This window comes from Zonotrichia albicollis, chromosome 17, assembly GCF_047830755.1.
Source record: "Zonotrichia albicollis isolate bZonAlb1 chromosome 17, bZonAlb1.hap1, whole genome shotgun sequence".
In the NCBI taxonomy this organism is placed as follows: Eukaryota; Metazoa; Chordata; class Aves; order Passeriformes; family Passerellidae; genus Zonotrichia; species Zonotrichia albicollis.
In genome coordinates this window covers 10,918,730-10,933,482 of record NC_133835.1, presented here as the reverse complement: position 1 = coordinate 10,933,482, position 14,753 = coordinate 10,918,730, and positions in this window count along the sequence as shown.

The window sequence follows — 14,753 nt, the reverse complement described above, 5'->3', positions numbered from 1 at the left end:
AAAAACCACATCACATATTTCAGCCCTTCATGAGGCTGCTCCCCGGCTCTGCTCCCAGCTCCCAGTGAAGGACAAACAGCTCGGGGGCACAGGGATCTACAAGGAGCTGCTTCTGATGCCAGTGAATGAGGGAGATGGACAGGAGGGATCAACAAGGCCTGCATCTCCTGCATCCCCTGGTCTCCACTGCTGACACATTCCCGAGTCCACATTCCCAGCTCTGTATCCCTCCATTCCACTCCCAGTCCTTTCCTGCCCACTCTCCAAGGGATGGGCTGGTCCCTGCCCGGGGACCAAGCTCAGGGACCTCCTGCACTCGAGGTCAGGCTGATTCCAAAGGCAGGGCTGTGGTGGACACAGCCAGGGCTGGGGGAGATCCTGTCCAGCAAGAGGCTGTGAGCAAAAACTGAGCTGTCCCAGACGAGTTTTGTGCCTGGAAGGGTGAGGGGATGCCAGAGAGCTGTGTCTCAAAAGGGTTAAATAAACAGCAGGATCTGCCAAAAATATTTATCTCCTGTTATATGCATGTGGCTGCGGCTCTCAGCAAGGGGGGCTGTGATAGAGGTGGGGGAAAGTATTTGGCTTTCCCCCCCTCTTGCTCTGAGATCCTGTTTTCTTCCTTAGCCCACAAGGATTTCACCAGTACGGGAAATAAAAGGTGTCCTGGAGAGATGGTTTTTTGCTGTCCCCTAGAGATCCCTTATACTGGGATGCTTCAGTTTCAGCCATTCCTCCAGCCTCTCACAAGCCAAAAATGGCTACACAAATCTGCCCTTTTCCTTCAATACTTAAAGGTTCAATATTGAACTACAACATGTGCCCCCCTCAGATGGGTAATTTGGCATGTGCCTCCTAAAAGTGACCCCTGTGTGATTTGGACCTAAATTGCTTAAAATTATTTTTCCTTCCAGGTGGATTTAACAGAAGCTCCAAGTTGCAGAGCAGTCAGGAAATCCTCAGGGTGACATGGCAGGCCCAGTGAGCATAGGAATACCCTGTCAGGGACAGACCATATCATTTTTATGCAGATGACCATACTGGTCTCCATGTAAGTTGTATACAGGGGACTCGGAGGGCTCCTAAGCCAAAGGACAAGGACTTCCAGCCCCAGGAGGACACACAGACCTAGGAGGGCTCAGCATCTTGCAAGGGGTGAGGGTCTGGCCCCAGCTGGGAGGTTCTCCAGGAGCTGTGGCTCGGGCAGGAGCAGCAGGTGACTCAGGACCCAGCCATGAGGGCACACTGGGGACGCCCTGGGTAAACCTTGGTGGGGTTCAGGGCACAGGAGAGGCAAAGGAGAGGCAAAAATCTTCTGTACTCTGTCATGGAAACTATTTCCCTGTACAAACTGCAGCCTGGTGGGCTGATGCTGGGCATGCCAGCCCGGTCCTGGCAGAGTTCTGATATCAAACCACTTCCAGAGCCTGCCCTGCCATGCAGGGTTTGCTCCCCACTGCCATTGTGGGCAATAAATGGGGGAAGAAAAAAAAAAAAAAGGGCTATTTTGGTATATTAACCTCTTTGTGGCCAGGTGAAAGGTTAAATTCACATGATTCATTGGCGGCTGAGAGACAGCACTTTGTTGCTAGGATTTTGGGGAATGCGGAGGGCTCCAGAGAAGGAGTCTCGCTAATCTTTAAGGGAGGGAGCCAGGCTCCTGTCTGACGGCTGCAGGCCCAGCAGCTCTGTGTTTCATTTCAGACTGTCACTCTCCTATCTCTCAGCTCACTCCCAGCTCCAGCTTGCTGCCAGATCTTGGGAACTGTTAACTCAGACAAATTTATAGATGGAAAAAGAACAGTTAGCCATTGTTCCTGGGGTGGGGGGAGGGAGGAGAGCGAGGAGCTTCGGCCACCAAAGTCATGATGTAACCTGGTTGTTGCTTGGTTGGGAGAAACGTGCAAAGGATCTTCCTCTTCCCATGCCAGGGAGGGAAATTGGGGCCATTATGATACTGCTAAATGTTGGGAGGTGTGATGTTGGTGCCCAGGTCGTTTGGAGATATTTGTACAGCGTTTCCATAAAGTGGAATCTCCCAGCTGGACATCTCTGGGGTATGAGCTCATTTTCTTCATGTCAAGTCTCGTGATACTGGGTGTTTTTCCTGAAAGCTTTGGGCTCTGGAGTAATGAGCTCTAATATCAACAGCAGTGTTCTCATAAACAGAGCCCCTCACTATGTGGGATGCTGGGAGGAAACTGGAAATGGGAACATGTCAAGGATTAAAAAAGAAAAATCCGTCTGGCAAATAGGGAGACCCTCAGATTCATTATTCCTTAGACTTTGAGGAAGCATTGCTGATTTCATCTACCTTGGAGAAAAGTGGGAGACTGAGAAGTTGGTGCTGTGGCCCTGATCTCTGGCTGGAAACACTTCTAACCATTCATCAGGATGGAAAGACTTTAAATTTTTGGTACAACATTAAACCCCATGCCTTGAAAATGAGACAGCACTTACTCACCTCAAGGTTTGCTTTATAGATTTTAGATGGTCTGTGGCTCGTGAACATGGGTCTCTTTTGGAGGTTTGCCTTCCCAAAGTACCCAAAGATCAGAGGTAGAGATTTTGGTTGTGTTCACCCTCTACACAAATGTCCCTGCAGCAAGGGACACCTGTGTTAACTTCCTCATGGTTTGTGTATGGAAATGGTTTGTGTCTGGAATAATTCCTGGTTCTTTGAGCATTTTTGCTTGGAGGGAAGGATTGTGAAGGGTCTGGAGGGTGGCACCTGCAGCTGAGTCTACCTGGCCACTTCTACTTGTAGTTCAGGACAGGAGTCCCTGCATCACTGTGGGATAAATCAGTTGTGTTTTTTATAGCTGCTTTGAATCCAGATCTCCACTTTTTAAATCTTTTCACGTGTGTACAGAGTGGAAGGAAGCAAGAGATTTTTGATTTAAAATATAAATAATGAGAAGTTATGCACTTAGTAAATCCAGCCACTTGAGAATCTGGCTACATAGAAGGTGGTTTCTTCTTCCAAGGTCTGAAGGTCTGCAGAAGTCTGTTGTTTTAATCAGGAGACTGCATGGAATTGATTCTGCATGCCCAGAATACAGCATGGTCCCAAAACATGACTCTCCTCATTTTATTTACTGGAGTTTTATTTAACTCTGCACTAACAGGGACAGAATTTCACATCTTAGAAAATTTCTGCCCTAAATAACCTATACTATTAATTCTTGCTTTCTGCTTTATTTGATATCATTAGCTAGAAGCACTTTCCCCAGTTCAGGCTTGGTGTGAAGTTCCTGACTCAAAAGCCCAGCATTACACAGATGTGTATTCCTAAATACAGGTCTGAATGAGCCTCTGGTGGAAGTCTTCCACTGGAGTTGATACAGGTGCCCTAGGGATGAATTTAGGATACTATCTGCATTATGGGCTATTTTTTATTTTCCATCTCTCTCCTCATGTATTTTATGGGTCTAAAACAATTTTCATGAGGGAGAAATGGCACTGTGACTTCTCACAAGCAAGGTACTGAAAGGATGTGACAAATGAATGGTGCAGCCTTCTCTGCCTAAATTCAATGTTCCCTGCATTGCTTTGCTGTGCTACATTTGAATATCCCCACGCCCAACACTCTTCCTGCCGTCACTCACTGCAGGCTGTGCTGTCCTTTCACAGCTTCTCTGCCACAGCTGACCTGCCTTGGTTTGAGTGAGAAAATCTTTTCTACCTCATGGAACTTCCCTTCCCACCCCTTTGCCTCTCTGGTTGCATCCCTGATCTCTCCCAGCCTCATCTTTCACCTTCTCAACCACCTCTCAGCCCTCACTGGATGCATTTTCCACCAGTTTTGGCATGAAAACACGGCTCCAGTTAGTTGGAGAGGTGGTGTGGAGAGGGAGAGGTGGAGAGCAGCTGGTTTGGCCAGAGTGGGGAGCAAAGCATCTCTTTGTTTCTCTGGGCTGCCCAAGAGATGCAGTGGCTTCCATGGCTGAAAGACCTGCAATTCGGAAGTGAGAAACGAAAGCTTTTTATTGCTTTTGCAAGTAGAACGTCAAGCCAGAACCTGAATTTTGCACCATGAGAGTTTTAGTCCCGAATCACAGCTGGTCCTGCCCAGCTCCTTTCTCCCAGCACATGGAAGGCCACCCGTGCTGTGGCCAGGGAGAGCACAGCAAAAGGCCACTCACAATCTCCTGGTGGCTCTTGAGATTTCACAGGAACAGCCTGAGCAAAGCCATGTGTTACGAGAAACCTCTGGAACGATTTTAAGAGAGCAGAGATATGCAGAAGCAGAAGTCCTGGCAAGCTTTCATTCAGTTCCCCATGGAAGGGAAGAAAATTATGAGCATGTATATCCCGTCTGACTGTACCCAGGCCAATCTCTAGGTAGAGTTTAACCATTGTCCAGCTCTTCCAAACCTTCAGCCTCACATCTGGTCAGCTGGTCCCTTCCTGCAGCCAAAAACTGGGGCTCTTCTTTTCATTGGCCAATCTGCATACAATTGGCGCTGTGGGTTGAAATGGAGGTCACCGCTGAAACCCTGGGTTTCCAAGAGTTGTTTGACCAAACAGAATTTACTGACCAGGACAGTTATTGACAGAGCTGACAAAAGAGATGCTCCAATGATTTACAGTCCAGGTGTGTTTTCAGAGCAATATATTTACCTGAGATCCCAAGAACTGTTAAAATTTAATCCCTGGAGACTTCTCTGCAGCCCCTTGAAGGGTCACACCTCCAGGATCATTTGAAGCACCATGCAAATAGCCAAAACTTTAGGAATTTCCAGGGGAAATAAGAGCAGATACAGTGATTTTAAATGGTTTTAATGGGTATAAAATTGGAGAGGTGAGCTGATATAGGATGCCCTTTCCCTTAACCCAAATGTACAATTCTCCACAATAAAACTCTTTGAATATGTACACATTAGTCAGGATTATCTCTGAGTGTCTAGCAGGCTAAGAGTATGGATCCTGGAGATGTCAGCAGGAGGATTCATTAGAGGAGATGGCAAGTGCTTGGAAATGGGAAATGTATTCTCTTATAAACACAGTCTGCACTGGGGCTGACCTTAAGAGAGAGCAGAATTGGCTGGAGAGGTGGAGAAGGCAGGGAAGGAAAACAAATTTCATGCACAGTTGTCTCATTTTTTGCAACAAAACTACCTTATTGAGGTTTCTGTAACTTCTCTTTGTGTTCTAAATTAGGAGAACTCTTACCATCAAAGCTGAGACTGCTGAAAAGGCAGTGTCAAATCAGCCCAAGCTTATTCTTTCCTAGTGAGACAGATTTTGTAGGGTTTGGGGTACATGATGTGACTCCTGGAGGGATTCTCCCTCTGCTGATGTGGTGGAGCTTCCACAAGGTCAAAGCATTCCACACTTCTTACCCCACACATCAGATAACTTGTTATTGTCTCTCAACTCTTACTTTCCATTTCAGCTCTTGGATATCAGGGTTCTTGTATTTGAGTGAGTTCTTGTACTCACAGTAAAAGATGCTGAATTCAAAGCTGTTTGGGCTGGTTTCCCCTTCATTGCTGCCCCTCCTTGCTCCCTCATTTGCCTACTGAACAAAACGAGAGGAGCTGGCACAGAGTATGAAAGGAACTCAGCATTGACTCCTACCTCATATCTATTAGCTGTAAATTACTTTAACATGAGTGACATCACACTTGACTCTTGGTAAAACAGCGTTAAGTTAGTGGGTAATAAAACAGCTTGACACTAATGATGGGTTCTGTGTGATAAATTACTGTCAGTGATCAGATAAGGGTTCTTGAGACTAACCTTGAACTAAATCTATTCTGTTGCTACATCTTGTGTGCAGCGTTCCACTTCTCACTGCGGGGATTAAGGGCTCAGAGCCCAATCCTGTGCTGGGCTGGAGGGGCAGCTTTTGTGCAGCAGCATTTCCAGAAGCTGCATCCAAGCATCAGGCTGCTCCCACGAGTGGAGCAGGGAGGGTTTGGCCCCAGCCTTGGGAGCAGCATCCAGCTCCATGGGCCTCATGGTCACTGGGATGCTGGAACAGCTTCCAGCAGTGACTTCAGTATTCAAATCTCTGCTATTTTTAATTTAAAACAACAAAAAAAGGGAAACAAAAAAATTAGCATTACACAACTAAGGGGCGGATCCTGAAAGTTTCATTTTTTGGAGGTTTCATGTGATGGATTTCATGGTGGAATATTTTTTTTGACCTATTCATTGGGTCTGTCCTGCAAACCATGGATGTGGATGACCTCAGTGAGAATGGAGAATGCTCAGCAGCTGGCTGGATCAGGTTCTCATTCAAAGAACTTGTTTTACTTGCAAAACTTTGGGACAAAGCTTTATACCCAAGAACTGGGAGCTGGCCAAAGTCAATGTAAAGCATGGGATTTTGAATATATTTTTGCATGTATTTTCTTTGGACTCTAACCAGGGTGCTGCTTAGAAAAGGCTTCCCAAATTGTTTTACATTGTTATTGTTATTTGAGGCTCTGTTTTCATTTATCATTCAGGTAAGACGCCTGGGAGATGTTTTTTTTACTAGTTCTTGTGTAAACCATTGTATTAAAACATTTACCATTGTTCATTTTCATGGATAATCACTGTTGTCCTGGTGTGTTTATTGCCTGGAATAATCCTGGAATATTTTCTGTTAGAAATGGCTGCAACAAAGAGAAGTTTTCACTGTGTACATCCAGATCTCTCATTTCTCTGTGATTAGGACAGAGCTCACATTAAGATGCAGTGGTTTTAATGCAAGTTGTGATTAATTTTGGATAGAGGAGAGTCCTTGAGAGGGTGGCTCCAGTGCAGGAGAGAGGAGTGTGGGGAGAATGGCTGGATCTGTCTGACTCTTCCAGGGAACAGACCCTGCTCAAGCAGGGACACAGAGCAGGGGGACAGATCGCTGCTCCTGCTCTCAGCTCTGTGCTAAAACAACATTTTTATTGGTGCTCCAACCCAGCAGTCAAGCAATGAAGAACCCTGAGACTCCATTTAAGTAAAATTATTAATTAATCCCTGCATCAATCTATGGGCAATGGTTAGTTCTGCACGGAGGGTGATCTCAAGGATGGAGATGAGGGCTGGGCTCTGTCTGTGCCCCTGGTCCCTGCTCTATTACCTAAAATCTATTTTGTTCCCTGCACTTCTCCCATTGAATCCCATTCTTCTCAGAATTTTCTTGGCTGTTCAGTTCCATTTGAAAGGAGTGGGCCTTTTCCTGCATGATTCAATGCAAAAATAGTTTCTAATTTCTCTTGGCTTTTTGTTTGTTTGTTCATTTGTGTTCCTTCCTATCCTGTATCTTGATTCCCTCTGGAAAAAGAAAAAAAAAAGAGGTAAGGAAAGGGAAGGAAAGTAACACTTCTGCTTGGAACCAAAGGGAGGAGCCTGTGTGGGAGATGTCAGATGGAGGAGAAAATCCCTGGACTTTTTCCAGAAATCTCCATCCACTTGAGTTGTGGATACAACCAGTTTATCACAACACCCTCTGGTGCATTGCTGTGAGGGAGTGGAGATGTCCCTTCGCCAGGAGAGGTTTGTAAACGGGTTTACACAGCAGAGGTGAGGTTCTCATCTCCATCACAGCCCTGCATACAAAGCAGGAAGGTGCAAGGTGGGGCAGAGAGCAGCTGGCAGAGTCTGACGTGACCCAATGGAGCTGGGAGGAGATTTGGGTGTGGTGGCACTGGTGGCACTGGTGGCACTGGGCACGCTGGCACTGGGCACCGATTGCTGTCCCTCTGTGGAGACGCGGCCCTGCTCCCTCCTGCTGTCCCTCACAAACCTACTAACCCCAAACCCACCCATGCCCAAGCCCTCATGGTCCCTCCTTGTTGTATTGCACCGAGTGGTTTCTTTAATTGTGGTTTTGCACTGAGTGATTTGAAATTTGCACTGAGCAGCCCTTATATTGCACAAATTGCCATGCCCTTCTCCCATCACAGGGTCTCTCTTCCATCCCCCCTGTGCCTTATACCCCTGCTGGTCTGGATCCTACACCTCCTCTCCCTGTCTCCCCTGTGCTTCCCAGCCTGCTGTGGCCCAGGGGAGCAGCCCAGAGCTCTCCTGTCTCTGATCATTCACTCCCATCACACTGAGGGGCACCTGCAGCCCATCCTCCACCACTGAGAGCTGAGCCAGGTCCTGCAGGGAGAGTTTGGAGGCACAAGGGACATCAAACCCTTGTGGGCTGCTCTGCTCCCCACACTGCCCTGTGGGTGGGGGGCAGCTGCTCGCTGTCTGTTGCGCCAGCAGCATTTGGGCAAGATCTGCAGGTGCAGCCAGAGCTGAGGAATTCCTCCTTGCTTCCATCCCACCCTTTGATTTACTGAGCACAACTGGGGGCACAGATTTTACATCCCTGCTTCTGACAGAGCAGCCCATGAATGTGTCACACACATGCTCACAAATGTGTCTGGGCTTAAATGCTTTTGTCTTCAATATTTTCCATTTTTTCCCCCTTTTCTTTCCCTTCTCTTCCCTCCCTTCCCAGACATAACTTAGCCCAACCAACCAGAGACCCTGTGACTCCCCTACCTACATCATCCCTATGATGTAGGAAAGAAACAATCCCTGGATGGAGCAGCAGGCTCCAAGCAGCTTTTCCAGCAGATGCACGAGCAGGAAATGCAGCCTCATGTCCAATTTCTCATACCTTCCCCATGACTGCTGCACTCCCAGAACACGTGCAGCCCAGCCAGACGTGGTGCAAAATGGTTTTGGTGTGAGCCTTCCCCCTTCTGCTCCAAAGCTGGCACTTTTTCTGGGAGGGAAGAGAGCTCTGGAGAGGTGCTGATTTGGCAGGGATGGGAAATTCCCCTGGGCTTAGGTAAAACAGCCCAGGCACTGGGAATGGAGCCGTGCCCACGTTTGCTTTGCTAATGAAGCTCAGCCTGGGCTCAGAGGGACTCGTTTTGGAGGGGTAAGTGAGATGAGATGGAGCAGAGCCCAAACGCTCTCTCTGCTCTCTGGAGCTGCCTCTGGGGCTCAGGGAGGTTTTTGTCTTATCCTGTTGGACCTGGATCTGGCCTCTCCTTCCCCAGCAGCACCCTGAGTCCATCAAGCAGTGACAACACTGGATGTCACAACTTCCCCCGGCACAGCAGGACCTCCTGCCCCAGACAGCCTTATCCTAAAGACCGAGCAAGGAGCAGAGAGCAGAGTTCCACAGCAGCAATGTGCACTCCAATATTCCTGCATTTGTGCAAGGAAAATGTTTTCTATCCCCACCTCCTGCATGACAGGAGCTGCAGGTCAGGTACCCAAACTGCGTCCTACACAAGCTTTGCAAGGGGAGCTTTTCAAAGAGCAGTAAAAAATATTTTGGTTTGCTGGGGACTCTAATGTGATGTGGACAGAGCAGCATGAGGTAGCACTCTAAGAAACAAACTGGGACCAGTTTCCATGCTGGGATCTTGATGTAAAACACCCTTTAGTGTTGACTCCGTGTTTTCCTGACCTCTCCAACACCCAGCTTCAGCAAAAACCTTTTTATCATCTAATATTTTTTTCCTTATTATACTGTGCCATAGAAAAAAAAAAAAAGGATTGAGTGACTAGTCTAATCCAAATGAAATTCCTCTGGCAACAAGAGCAGGAGAACAAGGATTGTGCCCTGAAACACAGCACTGTGCAAGGCTGCAGTAATATATATAAAAATAAAATCATTGAGAACTGTGGGAAAGATGAGTTCAAAGATTTAGAGAAATCCCACCTGGGTGTGTTTGTGTGGAACACCTATTTATGCATGTCAGCACCACTTGCACAAGGAAAAATTAGCAAATCTCAGCCCTGACCACTGTTTTAAAACCTTATTTCTGCAGTTTAACCCACAAAGTGAAGTTTTTTTCTGGGTAGAGGTCACTGGTGCTTTAAAAAGGTGCCCACAAATTTAATAACTACCATGACAAAGTTTCTACATTCTTGCCGAGATTCCAGGGCTTTCCTCTAAGCTGGCTGGCCATACAGTAAAAGTTGGTCATAAATATCTGTCTTTGGTATAATAAAAGCAATGTTTATATTCTTGACAGAATGCATTTGTGAACTTACAGTCATTAGAGATGTAAACTGAAGGCAAGAAGATAACCTCTCTCCCAAATGTTCTATTTATTTCTGTAAAGTAATTTGTATGATTTATCTTATAGACTAAGGTTTATGGTTCACTTTGAACTCCAGGTTCTTAACTCAGCAATTGCCTGTTTGGGCTGAAGCATATAAGTGATGGCATGACCCAAAGTGCTAGATGAAAGGGAAAAGACAAAAACAAGGCAGGCTTCTGGGATTTTAACCATCATTTCTATATTCCATTGACATCCCTGGGTTAAATATTTTCCTTTGGAGGCCAATATGATCATTCCATGTGTGTGCCATGTCTCCTGGTGACAGGGCAGAGCACGGGCACCTCCAATGGGCCATGCCAGGCTGGAATGCCAGGGGGTCAAACCTGGCTTCAGTCTGAGCTCCCAGTTTACAAACATCCACAAGCATTCTTATTTCATGATTCATAAAAGAAGAATTTGGTGTTTCCCTGTGTGCTGCTGCTGTGATGGGCTGGGAAGCCCACACTTTTTAAAGCCCATGGTTTTTAAAGCCCACACTTTTTAAAGCCAATGTTTTTTAAAGCCCATGCTTTTTAAACAGGCTCCTATTGTTTGCAGGAGAAAATATTTAATACTGAATAGACACAATCTTCCTGACTTTGCAAAGTCTGAAATGACCATTTTAAAATTAATGTCTCATTCTGACACCTTGCAAACAGGCAGTGGACGTGCTGTGCTGAAATGTTTAAGGTTGGTTCAGCTGTCCCCATCCCTGAATGTTTCTGTAAGCAGGGCTGACATCCTCAGGGAGAATTGCTGCAGGACCTGTTCCCACCATGCTGTGGGTGCTGAGTGCAGTTCCTGGGGAAATGCCTCTTTTCATTCAGCCCAAATTTTAATTTTAGCAGATTCCTGATGGAAGGATGTAATTAAACACAGCTCATTTCTCAGCATCTCCACCAGTGCCATCAGAAGGGATGAAGCAATTTCTCGATCACTTAGCCTGGCAAAAATGTAAGAGGCTCAAGTGTATATCATGAAATTTATCTTTTTTGAATAAGTGAGAAAATCTGGAGTAAAAGGAAAATTATCATTCCCAGACCTGGCTGGAAGGTGGAGTTTATATTCTGTAGGAAACTTGGATTATTCAAACCATTTTTCATTCCAAATCAGTGTCAAAAAGTCACCTCTCCTCCAAGAACAGCTCATAAACTGGAAATTTTGAACATTTTCCATTGAGAAACATCTGAACAGGTCAATAATAGAATAATATATATCATATATAGATATGAGATATAGATATGAAATATATACCAAAATAAAACCACGAAAGTAAAGTGATTCATTTTGTTGCATTCCTCCTGCCTGTTCTCAGAGCAATGGGGTATCTTCATGTTTTCAAGCTGACTAAAAACAAAAGCAGCTGACTTTAGGCAGATTATTGTGCTTTGAAAAACAGTCATGTGAATTTTCAGTTATTCTGGGCAGCTCTAACATAGGAAAGTGAGGTGTCTTTGAGAGCTGTGGGTAAATTTAGAAGATATTTATAAAAGTTGCTGGCTCAGCATGCATGGAAAGCGTTCAGCCACCAAACACAATCAGGGACAACCCCATCCTCTCCACAACTCTGCCATAATTTTGGTTTACACCAGCACTTGTTTAGTTGTGATTTGCTCTGGTGGCACTGGAATGTAATTCCAATTAGGAACTGTCGGGGTTCCTGCAGAAATCCGTCCTGGATGTTGCAGGATTTGGCCCCTGGCTCCCACCAGATAAACAGGAAAAGATGCTCTTTCTACCAGATAGGCAGCAAGGTTGGAAGTTATTGAGACTATTTAATCTCCTAATTGTTCTCTTATGAATTACCTGCCCTGCTGGGCCCTTGTGCTGTCTAACCCAGCTGAATGTGATTTCTGAGAGTGAGGAAGGCTGTGTACTAAGTGCTGCCTATATTCTGCTGCATTTAGTTATCAATATGTGGAATTCTGTCCAGTCCTGGACATGAAAAATCCATATCTTATCTGGCCTCTGCCAGGTCAACATTACTCACAATTCAGACACCATTTACTCTGCAGGGCTGAGACCTGTGTGATGCCTGGCTCTGACCAGTACTATTATTCACTTACTCTTGAGAACACTGTAATTAATCAGAAATACATGTTAACACCCTGTCTTCTCCCCCCCCCCGCCTCCACCAAAAGTCCCCACCAGCCACCCAGCTTCTGAAAACCAGGATTAAGCCCTTAGTGAAGTTAATGGGAAAAAGCTCAGCAGGAATTCATCATGCTGGGGGTCAGCCTCCTGCTTTTTCTTGTTTCCTAAGGTGGGCAGAAAGCCTGGAAAATGGGAGCAGGGTTAGGAGCTACCAGCTGCCTGTGTGTGCTGGATGTGGCCAGTGCTTGCTGTGCAGAAGTGAAACAGAAACTTCTCTGGAGTTGGGCTAATTGGAGGCAGAGTTTGATACTGAAGCTGATGTTGTGTCAATTAATTATTATATAGTACAATAAAGTTGTAAAGGGAAGGTGGGAACACACAGTTCCTTGCAGATGTAAAAATTACCCTTTTTTTTGGTGATAGACATATTCAAATTATTTCAAAAATCATACTTCAGAATTTTCCAGTTGCTGTAGCACCTAAGATGATCCTCAATGATTAGCAGGGCTGACAAAAAGGTCACCTGCAGGCACCCCAGGGGCTCCAGGCTCAAGGACACCCATCCCTGCCCCAGGAATCCCCTCCCACCCAATTTCTTCAGCTCCAGCAGGGAAACCAAGCCAAAGCAGAGGGTGGCTGAGGTTCTCCCCCCTCAGGAACACAAGCTGTCCTGCCCACATTCCTCTGAGCACATGCATTTAACCTGAAACATGGAAAATAAGAGGCAAGACCTGGCCCCGGCAGCCGGTGGTGGGGAGCTGGTGCAGGCAGGAGCAGAGTGTACAATGGACCATCTGTTTCCCTCTGTTTTTATTCCCAGATTGGATCAGCTGGGCTAAAGGGAAAATAGGGAGAAATGGAGCACCAGCACAGCAGCTCTGACAAGGGGCATGGGCACAAGGGAAGGTGCAAAACTGAAACAGCCTCTGCCAGAGGCAAGTGGAATGGAGAGAGTTCACCAGAACCCAGGAAAAATGAGAAATCCTCCAAAATATTGAGTGTTACATTCATTTTAGACAGCTGCTTTACCCCAACTCTGGATGATACTGAGTTTTCTATAAACCCCAGGCTGCTTCTCAGAGATGGGGTTGTTTCTCCTGAAGTTGTGCCCACTGGTCCCAAAATGTCTCTGAGCAGAAGGGCTCTGTCTGTCCCAACACAGCAGGCTGTGACTTGGTGCTCCACATGGGAATAATTTCTTCAGTGTCAGGGAAACTACTGGCGACCTTGATGTTAAGCACAGGATTAAATGCTTTGTTCTTTTAAGCCTTGAATATATAAAGAGTCGCAGGTTGCAAGGTGCAGGAGAATAAAAACGGGCAGGAATCTGAGGCTTCTATAGGGTTATGCTGTGCATCAGCAAAGCTTCACTCTCTGCTGGGTCAGCCATGAAAACGGTCACAATTCTGGCTGGAAAAGCACCTTTTTAGGGCTGGGCAGGTCCTTGCTGTTTCTCGGTGTACTTTGTGTCAGAGCTGTGAGGATGGGGGAGCCGGGCACCAGCCGGGACTGCACTGCCCGGAGCTCTCCTTGCCCCGGCAGAGCTGCTGGGTGGTCACGCAGGGGTGACCCCCGGGCCGTGCCCTGCTGCCACCCCACGGGTGTCCCTCCCCGGGCGCTGATAAGGGCAGCGAGCGCTGTTTTCTCTCTCCGGGCTGACCCGCGGCTGACCCTGCTCTTGACAGGTCACCCTGCCCGGAGCTGGCACTGCGGGACAGCGGGACTGGGACACGGCGGGGCGGTGCCAGCCGGGGATGCCCCCGGGGCTCTCTGTGCGAGCCCTGGGCAGGGTTTGGGAAGCTGGAGCTGCTTGCTCCTGATGTGTGCGCCTTCCCTGAGGTGTTTGCTGGGTCTGCAGGAGGAAGGAGGAATAGAGAATCTGACTCCATGTTCTTAGAAGGCTAATTTCTTATTTTATGGTATTATATTATATCATATTATATCGTATCATATCATATCATATCATATCATATCATGTTACGTTACATTACGTTATGTTACATTATATTGTATTATATTATATTATATTACATTACATTATATTATATTATATTATATTATATTATATTATATTATATTATATTATATTATATTATATTATATATCAGATAATAATATTATAATATATATTATTATTTTATTACAACATTATATATTATATTATTATATATTATCAGTAGCACATTCATTAATATTATTATATAGAATAGCATATAAGATATTATAATATACTATATATTACAATTATATATTAAATATATATTATATTATAGATAGTATAAAATATTATAACATGCTATAATATTAAACTAATACGATCATATTGTATTGTATTGCATAATATAATATAATAATTATATTATATAATGCAATAATAATATTTTATTGCATTATATAATATAATTATATAATATTTTATAATTTTATAGTTTTAATATTTTATAATTTTATATAATAATTTAGTATAGTTTTAGTTTAGTATACTAAAACTATACTAAAGAATAGAGAAAGGACACTTACAGAAGTCTTAACAAGAATGATAATGAAAACTCATGGCTGACTCCTCAGAGTCCTGACACAGCCCGACTGTGATTGGTCATTAAGTAAAAACAA